Below are 20,725 nucleotides of genomic sequence, written 5' to 3'. Positions count from 1 at the left end.
ATCTATATGGTTATGCTATGTCACAATATCTCCCTCATAATAATTTTGAATGGATTGAAAACGTAGGAGAGTTTGACGTTTTTAGCATACCAGAACATCCTTTAGTCGGATACATATTAGAAGTAGATTTAGATTATCTCATAACCACTTACAATATTCATAATGATTTATCATTTTGTTTTGAAAATAAAAAAGTTGGCTCAATGCAAAACTCAAAGTTGATTGGTGATTTGAGAAAGAAAACAAAATATATTATTCGTTATAGAAATTTACAACAATGTATTACACATGGACTTGTATTAAAGAAAGTTCATAGAATTCTACAATTTAATCAATATATTGATTTAAATAATTATCATAGAACATTAGCAGAAAATAATTTTGAGGAAAATTTCTTTAAATTACTGAATATTGCTGTGTATGGGAAAACTGTGGAAAATGTAGATAAAAGAGTAGATGTTAAATTAGTACAAGATTAGGAAAATACTAGTATTGGGGGAAGAGGTAGGAAAAATTAGGTGCTAGGGCCTTAATAGCAAAACCAAATTTCCATAGTCTAAGCAAATTTTCTAATAATTTAATAGCGATTCAATTGAAACAAGTATCAACTCTGTACAATAAACCGATACATATTGGTTTTACCGTATTAAAATTTTCTAAATTTAAAATGTATAGTTTTAATTATGATTATATCAAAGAGAAATATAAAAATAATATTACTTTGAATTATATGGATACTGATTCATTCATATTTGATATTCAAACTGATGACTTTTATAATGGTATTAGTGATGATATTTCAAAATTTTTCGATACATCCTCATATCCAAAGGAAAATATTTTTAATTTTCCTCATTTGAATAAGAAGGATCTAGGTATGATGAAGGATGAATGTAATGGGAAGTTAATAAAAGAGTTTATAGGTTTAAGAGCAAAAATATATTCATTTAAAATTGATAACGATATAAACGAAACTAAAAAAAAATTAAGGGAATAAAAAAGTGTGTAACTTCTACATTGAGTTTAAGTGATTTTAGAAAATGCCTGTTGGAAAATAAATTGTATATTGCATCAATGTATACATTTAGATCTAAATTACATACGGTTTATACACAAAATATTTATAAAGAAGCTCTAAGCAATATGGATGATAAGCAAATTGTACGAGAAAATCGCATTGATTCTTATGCTTATGGTCATTTCGAAACCTTATAGTAGTACTTTACTGTAATACATTTAAGAAAAATATAATAAACAATTTATATTTTGTATAACTTATTTTTATTAAATAAAATTTTTAAACACAATTGATGTTGTTGTTGTTGTTGTAGCGATAAGGTTGCTCCCCGAAGGCTTTGAATCTGGTATTTTAGTCGTCTCTTACGACAGGCATACCTACCGCGGGTATATTCTTACCCCCTTAACCGTTAGGGGTTAAACATAATTGATCACATATTGTTGTGTTGTATTTTTTTTTCTGATCATTATTGTAATGTATTGGTCAGATAATTAATCAATTCAATCTGTTGCAGTAAATTTCCTAAACTACCAAAATATTCTTTTTAGATTTTCTTAAAAATTGCATGGTCTAAGCAAGATTTGATAATACAGTCATAGATTATTTGACATGATTTTAAACGAGCGATTGAAAAAATCTGTTATATATCAGCTGTGTATCTGATAAGAATCTGCTAAATCTCTTACCTATCAGTTGTGTATCTGATAAGAATTTGGTCATATATCAATTTTACTTATTTTGAACTATTATATATTAAACTTGACTCGGGGTTTGCTAACAAGGTCACTGTAATCTTTAATAATGTTACCGGTAAATTCATTGTACATATTTGTTGTGAAGATCTCTTCTAATTTTGAATCGATTTTGTTTTTGCAGATGGTAGGTTTTTATGTGTATATTAATCCACAAGTTGATTAAGTATATACACACCGACACATATATACAGCAAAACAATTTCGTTGCCTACATTTAGGCGCATCCGTTCTTTCAGTTTGTGTTCTGGCAGATCTGTATCATTTAGGTGCATACGTATGACACCGCAAAACAACAAAATAATGTCGTTGCCTACATTTAGGCGCATCCGCTCAAAACCGCAAATGTGTGCATGTGTCTGTGTGTGTATTCTGGGTTTACAAAGTGAAGTCACCAATGTGTCTGTGTGCTGGGTTACAAAGTGAATTCACCAATACATTACAATTATGAGCATAAAAAAAAATACAACACAGTAATATGTGATCAATTATGTTTAAAATTTTTATTTAATAAAAATAAATTATGTAAAATATAAATTGTTTATTATTCCTTTTTTTAAACGTATTACAGTAAAGTTCTACTATAAGGTTTCGAAATGACCAAGAGCATAAGTATCAATATGATTTTGTCGTACAATTCGCTTATTGTTCGGCCTGGGTGCGTCTGAAACCGGCAATGGGTAGGCGCACACGGGTCGATCTCGGGTTGATAGTGCACTCGAAAGAAATACGAGAAAGAAAACACCAAGAGGAATTCCTCGTTATAATAATGTATTTAATTGAATTGAACGGAAATGTACAATGTAAAGATGACAAGGTTATTTTACCTGTGTAACAAATTACAGCGTTGATCCTTGGACGATGAGTATCGGTAGGCGGTTGATCGAAAAAAAGACCGGTTGTGCCGTTGGTGACAACCGCTAAGCCGCGAACAAATCCTCCGGTATCAAGGAGGAGAAAAGCCACCCACACAACCCTTACGTATACGTGCATGGGTGCTGACAACCTGCACACACACACATGCATGTGGATGAACACGCATGCATATGCATGCATGTACACAAATGCGGCGTGAGTGTGGGTGGCTGGAAATATTATTAAAATATTAGGGCGGGGCGCCGTCAATCAAGTGAACGTTAGGCATTGGGCCTAAACATGCCGCCCCCTTGCGGTACGCAACCTCACAGTCCTCCAAGGATCACCGACCGTGAAGAAAAAAAATAAAAAACTTATAACTAATTTAACCTAACGACGACTAGTCCGCCGGCTTGGCAGCACGCGCAATGAGTTGCGTAGTGTGCGAGCATGGTTGCGGATGCCTCGGTCAGTCGCCATTTTCCCGTCATGGTTAGAGGCGTGAGCCATGTTTGCCTAGAGCTAGGGATTGCAAAAAAGTAAAAAGATATATGTTAATATTTCTTGCCATTTATTACAAATTCATTGGAAATTCTATGCTTGTGAATTTTGTATGAAGAAAATTCAATAAAAAAATAACTTATTGTAATGATACAAGATTTTAAACGCACACCTCCATTGTGAATTCATACAAGTGGCGAATTTTCGATAAAACGTTCACAATAGTGAACAGCGAGTGAGTATTAATATGTAGTCTGATTTTCTGTATACAAATTTAAAGGAAAAGCTGATTTGAAACAAATGTGCAATTCATGGCACTTCAATTTAATAACGGCGAACACAAGAACAAGAAACCTTTCTTCCATTCTCTGGCCCTTCGCGACCGCCGTTCTCCCTGTCAGCTATGATTTGACACGAAAGTATGGCAATGGAGGGATAGAAAGATTTTTCACTTGTACGAAGTCACAATGCACACCTCTTGCGACCGTGTACAGCAGAAATTCAATAAACAAAAAAAAATAAAAAAAAGGATAAAAAGTGTAAAAATTCATATGATTCGGTCGTTACCGAACATTTTGATGTTAGGCCTTGGCTGTGCCCGAGAGTACCCAACCAAAGATGGTACTCTGAGCCAGCAAAGGGCCAAACGTGGTGGGCAGAATCCCTCGTAATATTATCTCCGCATAAACATCTGTTCCTAGGATGAGGCGGATCGGCGCGGATGCATGGAACTGCGGATCCGCCAGACGGAGATGTGCGTACGGGGCTGCGATAGCGCTGTCGATGCTGGTCGTGGGTGTCATGTGCCGAAAATTGGATACGACCGCAGCATGGGTCGCAATCCTTTTGTTCTGTCCGTGTCTTCCTCGGATACGCAGCAGACATCCTGCTTGCCCGCCAATGTTGCAGGTAGGAAGTTGGAGCTCCTGGGCGAGCTCATCCGTAATCACTGTGGTCGGGGAGCATCCATCGATTACGGCGCGAACGAAGTGTAGCCGCCCCCTGCTTCTATTTTCACGACCGCGGTGGGGGTGATCGCTACCGTCGGTAACATGGAGGCGGTGGCAGCTGAATGCGGGGCTAGGAGCCCTGCCCGGAAGGCGGACACGGTGGTGAGCTCCAGCGAGTTGGATCCGTGACTGCGATCTCGTGGTTGATGATGGGTGTGATGTCGTTGTTGCAGGCGAAGAGGTCTTGTCTCCGCTCTGCGGTCGCGCGGTTGTTGTCTACGTTGAGGGTCCTTGGGTTGCCGGCGAAGAGACCGAGTCTCCGCTCGGCCGTTACGAATATGGCGCTGGACTGTCGATGTGTTGTGCTGGAGCCGCTTCCTTTCATGCTGCAAACGTCGTCGAAACGATTTGGCTGCTGGTGTTGTGTTCGGGCGAAGAGACCGGGTCTCCGCTCCGGTTCGGTGGATTCGAGCTGGACGAAGAAGCCCAGTCTCCGTTCCAGCATCTGACGCATATAACGATATGGAGTCGTCAATCCGCTCACGGGGTGATTCCAGCTCCTCCTCAACTTGTACACTCCATGGCTTGGAGCGGGCTTCGTGGAGTAGCTGTTCCTCTTCATCAATCGAGGAGATGTGAAGCATCGTGTGATGTTTTTCGCCGCATTTTTTACATCGGCCTTGGCTTGGGCACGCGTTAGAGCGGTGGTCTAGAGCCAAGCAATTTCCACAGCAGCTCCCGCGGATCGCTAAGTAAAGACGCTCCTGTGGTTTTTTGGCCCGAAAGATGGGGCACAGCCGTATGGGATGTTGCTTAAAACAAGCGCGGCATTCCGACGTATAACGCATGACGTTCTTGGCAGCGTTTCGTTGAGCGGCAAAGCGACCCATTTTTCTGAAAGAAATGCAATATGTTTGACTGGGTCGAGTCATTGTCGAAAATGCGGGGGCGAGTGGTCCCTAATTGTATTATTGGGGATTTGGGACATTTTATTAGCGCGCGCATAAGGGGAAACATCTGTCGCTGCATAAAAAAAAATATTCATATGTGGCGTGCATTATGTGCATGGCCTCTTTCCCCGCACGTTATGTGCCTGGGTCTTTAGTGCCTTATTTTGTTTATTTTGTGTCACCCGGTAGCGTTTTAGTTGGCCACGGGCACACTAGTGCTGCAGAAAATGAGCATTTACGATTTCCGGTTCACACATTCTGGTGCCGAACCGGGTAGAAAGTGTATAGCGTGGGTTCTTTTGAGTCGGTGTTATTTGTGTTGTTGGTGCTAAAAACCAACCACTTTCCTTCCCGCCGCAAAAAAAAATGTTTGGACAGCAAAATCGTATGCTATATAAAGAAAAAAAAATAAAAGAAATGTTCGTTTTGGAAGAGGGGAGAAATTTATAAAATAAATAATTTTTTATTTGTTTGTATTGCCCTTCGCTTATTTCTTCAATTTTTCCCCAATTACGCTTGTAGTCCCGTTTCATTGGTGGCGTTTAGCAAACGACACGGTTCCCGAAGGGTATTTGGCTCCGGTACCGATTTGTCCGGACACGGGGTTTTGGGTACCCGTTTGCATCATTTTATGCATCCTTAACATAATGTACATTTAACTCGGCATATATATGTAAATACGTTGGTATAAGTATATGGGCAGTCAGTGCACGAACTTTACCGCATTGGTAGTTTGACCAACCTTTTTGACCCATTTTTCATTTTCTACTACTTCTGCTACCAAAATTTAGATTCTATCAATATTTCAGTATTTTCGCACTGAAAACGTATACTGCGATAATTTTAAAGTATTGAATTGCAGAGCCCACCCAACTAACATTAGGAGGCGATACTGACCAAATCAGTAAATTTTGAAAAATTTGTGAAGAACTTAAACAGGAAATAAATTTTTGAGTAGAGAAATATAATGACTGAGTACGCGAATATTTTCTGCGCTCTTTTTCTCAGTTTTTTTCCTTTTTTGCATAATTTGAACGACAATAAGAAGTTTTACGTAAACGATAACATGCTGAAATTGGTTATTTTGCGGCAGTAATTTTGGTACCTTGGAAAATTGTTGTGGTAGGTAGACGTTTTGGGATGTGATTTATTTTGTCATTTGTTTGTTTTACGATAAATTGGGAATTTTTTGGTACCAATATAAAGCGTAGTTATCGTTTTCACGAAACTTCTACTACCATTTTCCGTGCCCCAACATTTTGCCTTTACAAAAGTCCATGCACTGGTAGATATTTACCAGCAGCAAAGACAAAAAAAATTGTGCACATTCATACACACCCGTGTATAGAATGTAAATTCCTCTGAATTGAAGCAAACGGGACTAATCGAAAGATTTATTCCGTTGCTTCATTCTTTAATTTTTTACGCTTGGTGGAGCACGGTTGGCTAAAACATGGTAAGTAGAGTGCAATATATTCTTTTGATGTGTTGGCATTTCATTAAAATTTGGTATTTGATGACGTGACGATTGTAAACGTGAGTCCCATGCATTAAAAACGGATACATGTTGAATATCATTTGTATGTAATCTGTTGCCAGCCATATTTAAAAATGGAATCACTTTACTATTATTTAGCTCACGTGGGGTATTCAAGCAAAATGCATTCACATAGATAAAACCTGGTGGTGGCATGCGTGCTCGTGGTATATTATCTATATTAAATTGTGGTGGATGTTGATGCATTGTGTTTGTATCTGAAGCTACTCGGATATTATTTATATTCGGTTTAGAATGCTGTGGTCGAGCGACTTCATTTCCATAAGCTCAGCCAAACCTCTTTGAGTTTCCGTGAAAGGATCGAAACCAAGCTCATCGCCGGCGAAGGTATTTTCGTTTCGAAGGTATTCGTTTTGCATTCTGTTATGTTGATTTTTTACCAATGAATGCTGTTGTTGTTGCTGTTGTGTCTGCAATGTGGGATGGGGTTGCTGAAGCGCCAACACAGCATCAATTTGACCAAGAGCTCAATGTTTTTGTTGTCGTTGTTGTTGCTGCTGATGTAGATAGAGCTGAGTGCTGCATAAACTGATAAGGATTGGAGCTATTTTCCAAAATGTGATTATTTCCGTTCCCGACTTGTGGGTCATGTTGTTGCAATTGTAATTGTTGATTTTTATGAAAATCGAAAAATTTTGACATATTTATTCCATACAGATTTTGACTCATAAACCATTCAGCATGTTCCAAAAGTTGTCAATGGTGATTGGCCAATATCCGTTAGAACAGCAAAATGAGGTTGTAAGCCACCGGGTGGTACATTTTGTTGAGATAAAGGTGCAATATTTGAAAATAAACTATTCTGTTTATGCATGTCGAGTAGGTGTGCCAATTCTTTTCGTGGATGGGGATGTATGTGTTGAAACTGTTGTTCCTCGATACCTTCCAATAAATCTGGTAAAGTTGATATTTTTACATTATGTATTTGATTTGATAAGTCTCCAATCTTAGCATCTGGGGCTTTTGTATTCTGAAGTGATGTTCCGGGAGCAAACAGTGGATTTAATTTATTGTCGAATAGATTATGCTGCGAAAGTGTAGGTTGAGTTGGTTTATCAAGCAGATCAGTACCGCCATGTGACTCTTCAAAAGATTTATCCACCACATGTCCATCTCCTTCACTAACTTCAATATCTTTAGAAGCATGCACTACATTTCTTGTGTCTTCTGAACTTTTAAACATTTCGGTTGAAGCGTGTGCAGTATGGCTACTGCATATGCCTGTATCGTTATCATTTTCGACAATATTCTTTTCAGAATCACCCATATTGCTGTGGTCACTCCCGATGACACTTTGCTTCGATGCTTTGGGCTTGTTTATTTTGCCTTTGGTTATGTTGCAAGTAGTATTATTTGGAATAACATTTCCATTTTGATCGGGACTAGAACATAGGGATCCAGTTCCGTCGGCAGAGGTTTCTGAACCAGCATTGATTGTTTCATTGCTAGAACTGCTATAATTTTCTCTTTGCGTATTGACAGAATAATTTTTGCGTAAATCATTTATAGTGGTTTTATTTTTTCGACTTTCCAGTTTTATCTTTTTTTTTTACTTTCTCATTTTACCCCTTTTCTTTTTATGCTTCACTTCACCTGCACTTGTTACTGTCGTATCTTTAAGTACTGGTGATACAGACAGGATGGAACAGGGGTCTGTCGTTGTCTCAGTGGAAACCCCATTAGATGCAGTTGATAATGAAAGTAAAGGCATAACCTGTGGTTCTAAACTGAAATTTGATTTATTTGTGGTACAATTTTTGCTAGAATTTCCGCTTGGATTTTCGCCGCCCCAAAAAGCAGCGGCAGCAGATTTACCATTCGATTGACTTGCTTCACCTGAGCCCCTCCCCCCAGTACTATTCGAACTTACTAACAAGGCATCGTGTAAACGTTTTTCGTTCTCTCCATAATAGTTTGTACCATTGGTGGATGATCTTCACCCAATTCCAGCCATAATTTTCCACCTGGTCTTAAATGCTCACAGGCAAAATTGAAAACTAAACGAACAACACGCAAACCATCCGGGCCACCATCTAAAGCTTTTAAATTTTCATAGAGTATTACTTCCGGTTGCAGCAGTGGAAATTCTTCAGACTTAACATAAGGTGGATTACCTATTATTAAATCATATGTTTCATTTAATAATTCCCCTGGCACATATCTGTGATGATAAACAGGGAACCGATTATTTAAGCCTAACATTTTTGCATTTTCGCGGTCTTGCCACAATCAATGGCTGTGCTACGTACATTAGGTAATGCATGTAAAATCGACAATGACATAGCACCAGAGCCACAACCGAATTCGAACATATTTATTGGCTCTTTAACATCACGAAAAGCTTTGATTACTCTTGTGACAAATTCATCTGTTTCAGGCCTTGGAATGAATACAGATGGTGACATTTTCAACGTCAAATCCAAAAAGTCCCATTCGCCGAATATATACTGAAGGGGCATACGTGCACAACGTGTTTCACACAAACGTTCAAATTCCTGTAGTTGCCTTTCGGTAATTTTGTAATTTTTGAGTGTGTTAAATTTTTGTTTCAACACATGCGCTACAAAACATTTTTGATTGAAATCAATATCCCCAACACCAGCTTTGCGTAACTTCTCAGGCCAATTTTCAAGTGCTTTGGTTATCTCTATAGACGAGGTTTTCGCTGCTCGCTATTCCTGCGAGCCCCTGGTGGCACATGATGTAACCTTAGTATGATTGACTGTGCTGATACGGGAAACCTGCCGCACTTGCTGGCGTAATTGTTGTGCCAACATCTTTAGCATAGCTGGAAATTGTAGGAGTTAAGTTTCTTTTATAACTATTCAATCAAAGCTGTGTTTTAACTATTCTGAAGGGAGATCAAAAGTACTCTTGATGTTTCCCTTGATGCATTTTATCTTTCGTAAAGCTGGCCTCTGGATCGCCCAACTCATGTAGATACATACAATCGCCTTTGGGACATACTTGATTTTTCATAAAATGGCTACAATATTTTGTTGTTCCTAAACTAGTTTTGATGAGCCTGCCATCTATTATTATATTGCGTGTATTAACACTCTGTATAGCTGTGAGAGCATCATTATTTTGCACATATGTAACATAAGCTGATGCGGATGGCCCTTGTACGCCGGCATATGCGGTGCTCGGATTTAGCACAACTTTATGTATTTTGCCATATTTCCCAAAGTACTCATGTTTCTTGAGCACCTCAGCATCGGCTAATCGTGGCGGCAGGCCAACAACAAATACTGAATTGTTTTTGAACCACTCTTACATTTGACAAATGCTTGCGATTCTCAGTAACGCCTACCTTTTGTTTACGTTTCTGATCGCGTTGCTTTTTCAGTGACTTAAAAGCAAGTACTTGCTCTGGAGTCAATGGTGTAAAGTCCGCAGGATTTTCCGTATACTCTTTTCGACATGCTGGACACAGTTTATTCTCATCGGTACGTATCCTATGCCAGCAGAATCGGAAAATTTGGTAACCACATGTACATGGATAGAAGTTTAACTCGTCAACTTCCAAAGGTTCCATACAGAGGGGGCATTCAACAAGGTCTTCGTTATTTCCCTTATCGAATGTCAACAAAGTTTTACGAGTCCAAAATCTAGCAAAGATGTGTTAGCTCCAACGAAGGTTAAAGTTTTTGAATAAACTCCTTTTACTTATTTAGGAAGAGCCAGGTGTTAGTTGGCAAAGTTGCTACGCCGCAATATCCGGGTGTCTTTGCAAACGGAATTATGTTCGTTGGTTAAGAAATACGTAAAACTTAATTTTCTTCACAGAGACTGTAGGAGCTAAATTGCAGAGAAAGGGTAAATTGTAGAGCGAAATGAAGATAAATCTTAATTGAAACAATAATATATTTCCACTTGTGCGATTTTTTGCTAAATATTTCGTAAATTGAGAAAAGTCATGTCGGGTTGGTCATTCTTTCAGAAATTGTTTGAAGAATGCCATACGTTAGAATTTTATTCAAAATGTACTATTTCAAATTTGTTGCCAAACCTCCCAATATGAGCATAAGTGCAATGCGTTTGGTCGTAAGAAAAGATTAATGAAAAGCATTCCGAGGTGAAGCGCTCTTCAATCTAACTGTAATCTGGGGCGGTTTTGTGACAAATCTTAACTCTAACTTTGACAAATTCCTGGTGGCCTCGTGCCGTTGGCCGTGTGTATTCAAATTCTGTGGCAGACAACGGATCTGCGTAAGGGTTCTGATGTCATCGCTCGGGGTGAGCGAGTGACTTGGGGTTTGATTTTGAATATTAAACATAAGTATTTTGTGGCAGATGGGGGGTCTGCGTGAGGGCTGTTCTGGTATCCTCGTTATGGGATAACGAGTAAGTGGACGATTTTTTTTTTTGAAAATTTAAAAATTGAATGGGACGGAGAATGCCTTTGGTTTCGGTGGCAGATGCGGGTTTGCATAGGGTTGTTGGCCTCGTTCGGGGTGACCGAGAGCTGGGGTTGATTTTTTTTTTTTCGAACGGAGGGATGTGGGGGAACGGAAGGATTGTTAAGAGGAACTCATGGTCCTCTCACAATCTATCTCCGTAGGAAGAAGGATCAGTTTGACCAAAGGTCGTCTGACTTGACCCTTCTCGGTTATGAGGTCGACTACACGTACTCGGTTATCTTCGCCGGGGTGTACGTTGATGACTCTACCTAGCCTCCACTCGTTGGGAGATAAGCTGTCCTCTTTGAGGACAGCGAGGTCTCCCACATTTATATTTTCTTTGGGATGCTTCCACTTCACTCGTTTTTGAAGTTCGGATAGATATTCCACCTTCCATCGTTTGCAGAAAGTGTGATGGAGGGCTTTGAGTTTATGCCATCGATTGATCATCGGGGCAGAACTCTCACTGGCATCTGGTTCTGGTGGAGCCAGTAAGTGGCTGCCGGTTATGAAATGTCCTGTGGTTAGTGGTTCCAGATCCGTTGGGTCGTTTGACCCTGGACTAAGAGGGCGCGAATTGAGGCACGCCTCAATGCGGCACAAAAGTATTTGGAACTCCTCCATAGTATACTTATGGGGAGACGCGATCTTTTTGAAGTGGCTTTTGAAGCTCTTCACTCCCGCCTCCCACAAACCGCCCATATGTGGCGCGCCGGCGGGAATAAAATGCCAAGTTAATGATTGATGGCTATACCTGGAGACTGTTTTGTCTCGGCTTTCTGCCAGGAAGGCTTTGAATTCCGACCGTAGGGATCTGGAAGCTCCGAGAAAGTTCGTACCATTGTCGGAGTAGATGTTTTTCGGACATCCTCTTCTCCCGATAAAACGCGAAAAGGCTGCGAGGAAGCATGGGGTGGTTAGGTCACTAGTGGCTTCTAGGTGGATGGCCTTAGTGGAGAAACAGACAAATAGGCATACGTAGCCTTTGGACAGTCGACATCCCCTACCGCGGTAGCTTTTGATGTCGAAAGGCCCCGCAAAGTCTACCCCGGTATTGGTGAACGCGCGGGCAAAAGCAGTCGGTTCGCAGGGAAGAGTACCCATAAGTTGGGACTGTGCCTGCTTTCGATGAATAATGCAGGTTTTGCAATTGTGGATGACGGCTCTGATCATGGTCTTGACATTCGGTATCCAGTATTGGGTTCGGATGAGACGGAGCATGAGCTGGTTCTCGCCATGAAGGGAGTCATGATGAGCCATCATAACTGTAAGGCGAGACAGCCTACAATTGTAAGGCAAGATGATCGGATGACGCTCGTTGTATGACATGTCTTTTGACGCCCCCCTGTTCTAATAATATCATCTTTGTCGATATATGGGTTTAGGGACAGTATTTAACTCTTTCGATCGATAGGTTCCCTATTTTTCAATTTTAAATATTCTGTCCCGTAAAATTGTTTCTGATAGACTCGTATTAATGCTTGAGTCGTTGTCTTAATCTCATCGGCTGAGATTATACACGACCTTTCGTGGAACATTGCTTTACGTTTTGGGTGAGTTCTTTTATAAAACCTCCTAACATAGGATAGAACCATCAAAGCCCTGGGTAAATTTGAAAAACGGTCGAGAATATCTACCTGATCTACCCTTGTCGTGGCATATGTTTGTGCCCTCTTCTCCTCAATTGACGTTTTGTATTCGGTCTCTTGTGCTGGCCAGTGGGAATTGTTTTCTTGCAGCCAAGAAGATCCCTGCCACCACAACGAATTGTTGACCAACTCTGATGCAAGTAGTCCTCTGCTTCCTAGATCCGCTGGATTAGATTCCGAGTCAACGTGCAGCCAGTCCTTGATACCGACCATATCGATGATCTTAGTGATTCGGTGTGCGACGAAGGTTGACCAGGAACAGGGCGGCTTTCTTATCCATGCGAGTACGATGGTTGAATCCGTCCAGAGGTGAGCTTTTGCTAGTCCCAGATGAATGTTTCTGAATATTGATTCCATGATCTCTGCAAGCAGCACGGCGCCGCATAGTTCTAAAAGTGGTAGCGAGATGGTTTTCACTGGAGCTACTCTGGTTTTCGCTAAAAGTAAGTGTATGAAAACCTGATCGTTTCTTTTCACGCGCATGTATATCGCTGCCGCATATGCTTTCTCGGAAGCGTGACAGAAGCCGTGGATTTCTATGTCGTCTTCCGGTGAAAAATTTACCCACCGCGGTATCCTAATGTTATCTATTTCGCTATAGTGTTGGGTGAAATTTTCCCACCGTTCTAAGGTAGTTGGGGAGACAGGTTCATCCCACCCGGTGCCCTCTAACCAGATGTTCTGCATTAGTATTTTTGCTACTATGACCATTGGTGCAAGCCAGCCTAAAGGGTCGAAAAGTTTGGCTATAGCGAATAGGATTGCGCTTTTGGTGATGTTCTCGCCATTCTCTAAAACTCCTGCGGTGAAGTAAAACATGTCTGAATGCGCGTTCCATCGTATTCCGAGTGCCTTCACCGAGTTAGCCTCTTCAAACGCTAGGAAGTCCTCGCTGAGCAAATCCGTTTTGGGGATGTCCTGAAGGATTTCCTCACAATTTGATGTCCACTTGCGCAATGGAAAGCCAGCTGAGTGTAATGCTTCGCGAATCTCGTTCCTTGCTTTGATAGTTGACGCTATTGTATGCCCTCCAGATAAAACGTCGTCGACATACATACTTTCGCGTAATATACCCGATGCTATTGGGTGGGTATTTTCTACATCATCAGCCAATTGTGAAGTGACCGTATCGCGAGGTAGGGGGCGCAGTTTACACCAAAGGTGACAGTCTTTAGTTCGTAAAGATTGATGGGTTCATTGGGGGATGTTCGATGGACAATTCTTTGAAATTTGGCGTGATTATCGGTCACCCAAATCTGCATATACATCTTTTCTATGTCGCTATTAAAGACAAAGCGGTACAGTCTCCAACGTAGAATTAAAATAGGCAATTCTGCTTGGAGTACTAGACCTGGGTGGAGTATGTCGTTTAGACTAATGCCATTTGCTGTAGGACTTGACGCGTTGAAGACGACGCGCACCTTGGTGGTGGTACTTTCCGCCTTTACAACGGCGTGGTGTGGCAGGAAATAATTATCCGAATCGTCGGATGGTACATTAATTTTAATTTTTCTCATATGTCCAAGCGTTTCGTATTCGGATAACACCCGAACATACTCTTTCCCTCACTCTTGGTTTTTCAGTAATCGCCCCTCATTTCTGGAGAATTGTGAACATGCGCGCTTTAGGGACGGTCCTAATGCAATCTTCTCAGGGTAATCCTGCCTGAATGGTAGCGAAACTGTATATCTTCCACTTTCATCACATTTTGTTGTGTCCTTAAATAATTGTTCACAATACCTTTCTTCTTCATTAAGCATTTTGTTTTTGGGAACATTTTCTACCTCCCAGAAAGCTTTTAATTGGTTGTCCAACGCAACCTCGTTGTAGAATGACATGATGCTCTTCGTTGGACTCGGTGCTTCGATGCGACCGGTTAGTATCCAACCGAACACTGTCTCTTGGGCCAAGAGTGTATTTAGTACATTCTTTTTCAGACCGCTCAGTATAATTTGGGGATATATGTCTCCTCCAAGTATGAGGTCTACGTCTTCGTTGATGTAGAACCTTTTGTCTGCCAAAACCAAGTCTGGGAATGCCTGCATAGTCATGGCGTTGATATGGCAGGATGGAAGATTCCCAGTGAGTTTGGCTAGGACTAGAACGGTTGTAGTCAGGCTGAAGCAGGCATCCACTGGTGAACGTAATTCAATTTTGGATGCCTCTTTCACCTGAGCTGACACCGCATTTGTGATGCCTGAAACTCGGGCATGCATTTTTCTCGCTGGCAAATTGATTCTGCGTTTCAGTCTTTCAGTTATGAAGGAACATTGAGACCCTGAATCAATTAATGCCCGTGCGGAGAAGTCGGTACCATTATGGCGAATGTGTACGCGAGCAGTTCCTAATAGCACGCCTGTGCTGGAATTGGCATGACAGGATTTTACATTCTGGTTCGCAGATTGTCGCGCCTGTGCCGAAGTTGTTGGGGTATTATCCGCATCTTTGAAAGGATTGCGTACAGCCGTGTGCTGATATGTATCCGCATGCAGGAGCGTGTGGTGACGAGAGTGGCATATGGAACAGTTGTAGGAACTGCTGCACTTTGTCACTGTGTGTCCTGGGGATAAGCAATTCAGGCAGCCACTTGTGGATTTTATAAATTTAATCCTTTCTACTGGGGTTAACTCGCAGAAGCGTGAACAGTTGCGTAATCTGTGTTCAGGGGATTTACACATTTTACAAATTGATTTTATTGTTTGCTTGGGTTTCTGACGATTGTCGCGACACGTTTTGTTTTTGCACTTTCGAAGTGGCATGCCCTGTAAAACCAGACACTGTTTCAAGTGTCTGAAACCGATTAGACAGGAACTTATCCATATCCTCCCACTTGGATATGTTCATTTTATGGTCTATACTTTGCTCCCAAAGAGCCAGCGTGCTCTCTGGTAACTTGGTTGAGCATAGATAGGCCAGGATTGCATCCCAATTGGAAATGTCAATTTTGTGGCATTTGAGGGACGAAATACAATTAATTATATCATTTTGCAGCTTTTTTATTGAACTGCCACACTCACTTTCTACCTTTTTTAAGTTAAATAAAATTTGTAGTTGTGTGTTAACTAAGATACGTTTGTTTTCGTATCTTTCACACAAGTTTTTCCAGGCCATCTCGAAACCTTCATTTGTGAGAGGGCATTTTTTAACGATATCTTTTGCTTCGCCCTGCGTTTTGTTGTTGAGATGGAATAACTTTTCCACCCCTTTCAAACTAGAATTGTTTATATATATTGCCGTGAACAGGTCGCGAAAATTTGGCCAAGACAGATAATCCCCTTTAAAAACTTCCGTGTCGCAAGCAGGGAGGCGAATTTTATGCCCATGAGGTTCTTGCTCAGGGTTGACGTTCTTTTCATCCTTCTTGTATTTTTCTGCCTCATCAGATATAGTTGCTAAGCATCGCATGTAGATTGCGTATGCTGCTTTTTGCTTCTTTCTGATCGCCATAACGTCATCCGCTGACACCTCATCAGATCCCAATAGCGAATCAAACGCAGACTTTACCTTCTTCCACAAGAGCCGCAACTATTCCTGCTGTAATGCAAGGGTGTGTTTGCTATGGTCGCTCTCCGGAATAAGGCTGTAATCTTTATCAAACTCTGCGATTGACTCTGCTAAACGGATGTAGGTTTCCATTGTTTTATTTACGTTTATTAAAGAGAAAATTGCCGATTATAGGAATGGAACGCTTTAGAATAAAAATACCTGCCCAGCCGTAAATAAACACTATTGAATTTCGAAGTTTATTATTTATTTTTGTTTATTGCAGACTTTTTCAGAGTAGCGACAACGAAAAAAGGGTTTGTTTTAAGGACCTTTTTTCACAGCAGCGACAATAGCAAAAGATTTAATGTACAAACTTTTTGTCTCAGCGGCAACAACAAAAAAAGGGGACCACTCGCCACCTCCACAAATAATGGGTTTATTTTTGGAAAAGTGAAAAAGTGCGTGCGATATTCGAAACCAAGCGCAAAAAAGTGTAAAAAGTGTTTAAAAAGTGAAGTGAGCACCGGATTAATTAATTAAATTGAACTTAATTTCGTGTTTGTGATGTGCAAAAAAAACAATAACACACAACTATTTAGTATGGTGCGGAAAATGAGGTTAGGTTACCCTCTTCCTTGTGTTGTGTCTGGAAAACCTTACCACTGGTGGGGGGATAGACCAGATAATCACAAGGATCGAAATAAAATTAATAAACCAAGTGATTTAATTTTTGAAATTGGAAAATAAATTGGTGCTCACTAAATCACTTCACTGTTTTCACTTTTATTTTTAATTTTTCGCGCACTACACGGGGTTTTTTCTTTACTTTGCAAAAAACAACACTCAAAAAAAAGTGGCAAGAAATATAAACTTACTTTGTTTTTGTGGAAAAATTGATGTGATGGCTGTGGCTCCGGCGGCTGCTAATGTCGTGTATACTATCAAACTTCCAACTTTTTAGTGGTTCTGCTGTACTATGCTGTGACAAATAAAACTTTTGATGATTTTTTTTTGTGGCAATTCGTGCAAATTTAGTAGTAGGCAAATGTGCTGTGTTGTGGACTGTATATATAAAGAGGCGATTTTAGTTCCTGGTGAGAAGGACCAATGTTCGGCCTGGGTGCGTCTGAAACCGGCAATCGGTAGGCGCACACGGGTCGATCTCGGGTTGATAGTGCACTCGAAAGAAATACGAGAAAGAAAACACCAAGAGGAATTCCTCGTTATAATAATGAATTTAATTGAATTGAATGGAAATGTACAATGTAAAGATGACAAGGGTTATTTTACCTGTGTAACAAAGTACAGCGTTGATCCTTGGACGATGCGTATCGGTAGGCGGTTGATCGAAAAAAAAGACCGGTTGTGCCGTTGATGACAACCGCTAAGCCGCGAACAAATCCTCCGGTATCAAGGAGGAGAAAAGCCACCCACAAAACCACCCTTACGTATACGTGCATGTGTGCTGACAACCTGCACACACACACATGCATGTGGATGAACACGCATGCATATGCATGCATGCACACAAATGCGGCGTGAGTGTGGGTGGCTGGAAATATTATTAAAATATTAGGGCGGGGCGCCGTCAATCAAGTGAACGTTAGGCATTGGGCCTGAACACTTATCATCCATATTGCTTAGAGCTACTTTATAAATATTTTGTGTATAAACCGTATGTAATTTAGATCTTAATATATACATTGATACATTATACAATTTATTTTCCAACAGATATTTTCTAAAATCACTTAAACTCAATGTAGAAGCTACACACTTTTTTATTCCCTTATTTTTTTTAGTTCATTTATATCGTTATCAATTTTAAATGAATACATTTTTGCTCTTAAATCTATAAACTCTTTTATTAACTTCCCATTACATTCATCCTTCATTATACCTAGATCCCTCTTATTCAACTGAGGAAAATTAAAAATATTTTCCTTTGGATATGAGGATGTATCGAAAAATTTTGGGACCTTTATGTCCCATTAATCTACTTAAATTTTTTATCCAAACATAATGGCTTTTATTGAAATCATCACTGTATAAAGAAATAAGATTAATTTGATGTAATTTTTCTTCTTTTGTTAAATAATAGGGTCCTATTACCAACTTGTCTTCTATTCCAAACACATTTACACTAATATCTGGATTATTTGATTCAAATATTTCAATATCTTTTATTTGTAATGAGAAACTTAAATTTTCAAAATTGACTACTTTATTATTAATTAAACTTATAATGGAATCTTGGATATTTCTATTGTGATATGAAGAACACTGTAACGTAACGTTACAATAATATGGCCCCCACTGTAACCCTTTTTCTCCTACGCCTGGGACCCCCCTCTAACCCTTTTTCACCTACGTCTGAGAGTATACATACATAGTACATTAACAGGTAGCCAACAGAAGCAGCTACATACCAATGCAGCGAAGAGCATTTGGCGATAACAATAATATGCACACAGTACGCCAATTCACAGTAAATGGCAAACTGAAGTACCCAATTAGCGGTCCATTTCTCACTCGCATCATAGCAGGAGCAGTATAAAAGAGAATGCATTTGCTGTTGTCACTTCATTCCTCGCAGGTTAGTCAGAGGAAGTGGTTGCTTTATTAAGCAACCCAGTCACTCCTCCTGACTAGCTGAGTTGAAGGGGTGCTGCCTTGGCACTGGTCACCCTTTTCTTGCGGGGACAACGTGTTGTCGCCTTTATAGTTTTCTCGCCCGTGTCCCAGCTAAGTAAGGGGGACTCGCCGCCTTAGCGCTCCAGCTGACCCGGTTCTACAGCTGCGTAGCGTGGTGCCTTCGGGACCGAGTGAGACAACCACACCACTGAGTGGAAAGGGGCGCTGTCAGGGAATGGGTCACCCTTGCTTGCGGGGACAACGGGTTGTCGCCTTTACGGTTTCCTCGCCCGTGTCCGCTGCCTCCGGACCACCGTACCATCCCGCCCGCTACTGCACCACCGTTCAACCGCCGTACCGACCCCTCAGCAATTACTACGACTGTTAGCCGCCGCTCGCCTCCCTCCCCTGCCATCTTTGTACGGAAAGCTGCCTACCCTTCAGGCGGTGTATTCGTCATTAACACATAACTACTGTATTCTTATTAAGTGGGAATTGAATGAAGAAGGGGGGAAATCCGTTATGCTACCCCAGCCAACAACAAAGCCGAGCCCATCGATCCAGATTCATAGTACCCAACCGTATGCGCATGAGAGAGAACGCGCACCACCGAAGCGAGACGAAATGAGCGACGGTGAGCTAATTTATATAAAATATAAATTGTTTATTATTCTATTTTTAAACGTATTACAGTAAAGTTCTACTATAAGGTTTCGAAATGACCAAGGGCATAAGTATCAATGTGATTTTCTCGTACAATTTGCTTATCATCCATATTGCTTAGAGCTTCTTTATAAATATTTTGTGTATAAACCGTATGTAATTTAGATCGAAATGTATACATTGATGCAATATACAATTTATATTCCAACAGTCATTTTCTAAAATCACTTAAACTCAATGTAGAAGTTACACACTTTTTTATTCCCTTAATTTTTTTTTAGTTTCGTTTATATCGTTATCAATTTTAAATGAATACATTTTTGCTCTTAAACCTATAAACTCTTTTATTAACTTCCCATTACATTCATCCTTCATCATACCTAGATCCTTCTTATTCAAATGAGGAAAATTAAAAATATTTTCCTTTGGATATGAGGATGTATCGAAAAATTTTGAAATATCATCACTAATACCATTATAAAAGTCATCAGTTTGAATATCATATATGAATGAATCAGTATCCATATATTTCAAAGCAATATTATTTTTATATTTCTCTTTGATATAATCATAATGAAAACTATACATTTTAAATTTAGAAAATTTTAATACGGTAAAACCAATATGTATCGGTTTATTGTACAGAGTTGATACTTGTTTCAATTGAATCGCTATTAAATTATTAGAAAATTTGCTTAGACTATGGAAATTTGGTTTTGCTATTAAGGCCCTAGCACCTAATTTTTCCTACCTCTTCCCCCAATACTAGTATTTTCCTAATCTTGTACTAATTTAACATCTACTCTTTTATCTACATTTTCCACAGTTTTCCAATACACAGCAATATTCAGTAATTTAAAGAAATTTTCCTCAAAGTTATTTGCTGCTAATGTTCTATGATAATTATTTAAATCAATATATTTTTTTAGCCAATCTGATTGATTAAATTGTAGAATTCTATGAACTTTCTTTAATACAAGTCCATGTGTAATACATTGTTGTAAATTTCTATAACGAATAATATATTTTGTTTTCTTTCTCAAATCACCAATCAACTTTGAGTTTTGCATTGACCCAACTTTTTTATTTTCAAAACAAAATGATAAATCATTATGAATATTGTGAGTGGTTATGGATAATCTAAATCCACTTCTAATATGTATCCGACTAAAGGATCTTCTGGTATGCTAAAAACGTCAAACTCTCCTACGTTTTCAATCCATTAAAAATTATTATGAGGGAGATATTGTGACATAGCATAACCATATAGGTTATTAACATCTAAATAAATTATATAATTTAAAGC

The 20,725-nt window shown here is 39.7% G+C and overlaps 2 pseudogenes; both read right to left on the bottom strand.

Moving 5' to 3' along the window:
* Positions 1-6,440: 6,440 nt before the first annotated feature.
* LOC137236161 (probable serine/threonine-protein kinase tsuA) lies at positions 6,441-20,007 on the bottom strand (annotated as a pseudogene).
* On the bottom strand, positions 8,490-9,370 carry LOC137236160 (MTRF1L release factor glutamine methyltransferase-like; annotated as a pseudogene).
* Positions 20,008-20,725: the final 718 nt, after the last annotated feature.

This window comes from Eurosta solidaginis, unplaced genomic scaffold (assembly GCF_040869045.1).
Source record: "Eurosta solidaginis isolate ZX-2024a unplaced genomic scaffold, ASM4086904v1 ctg00001380.1, whole genome shotgun sequence".
Taxonomy (NCBI): Eukaryota; Metazoa; Arthropoda; class Insecta; order Diptera; family Tephritidae; genus Eurosta; species Eurosta solidaginis.
This window is presented reverse-complemented; position numbering and strand designations above follow the sequence as displayed.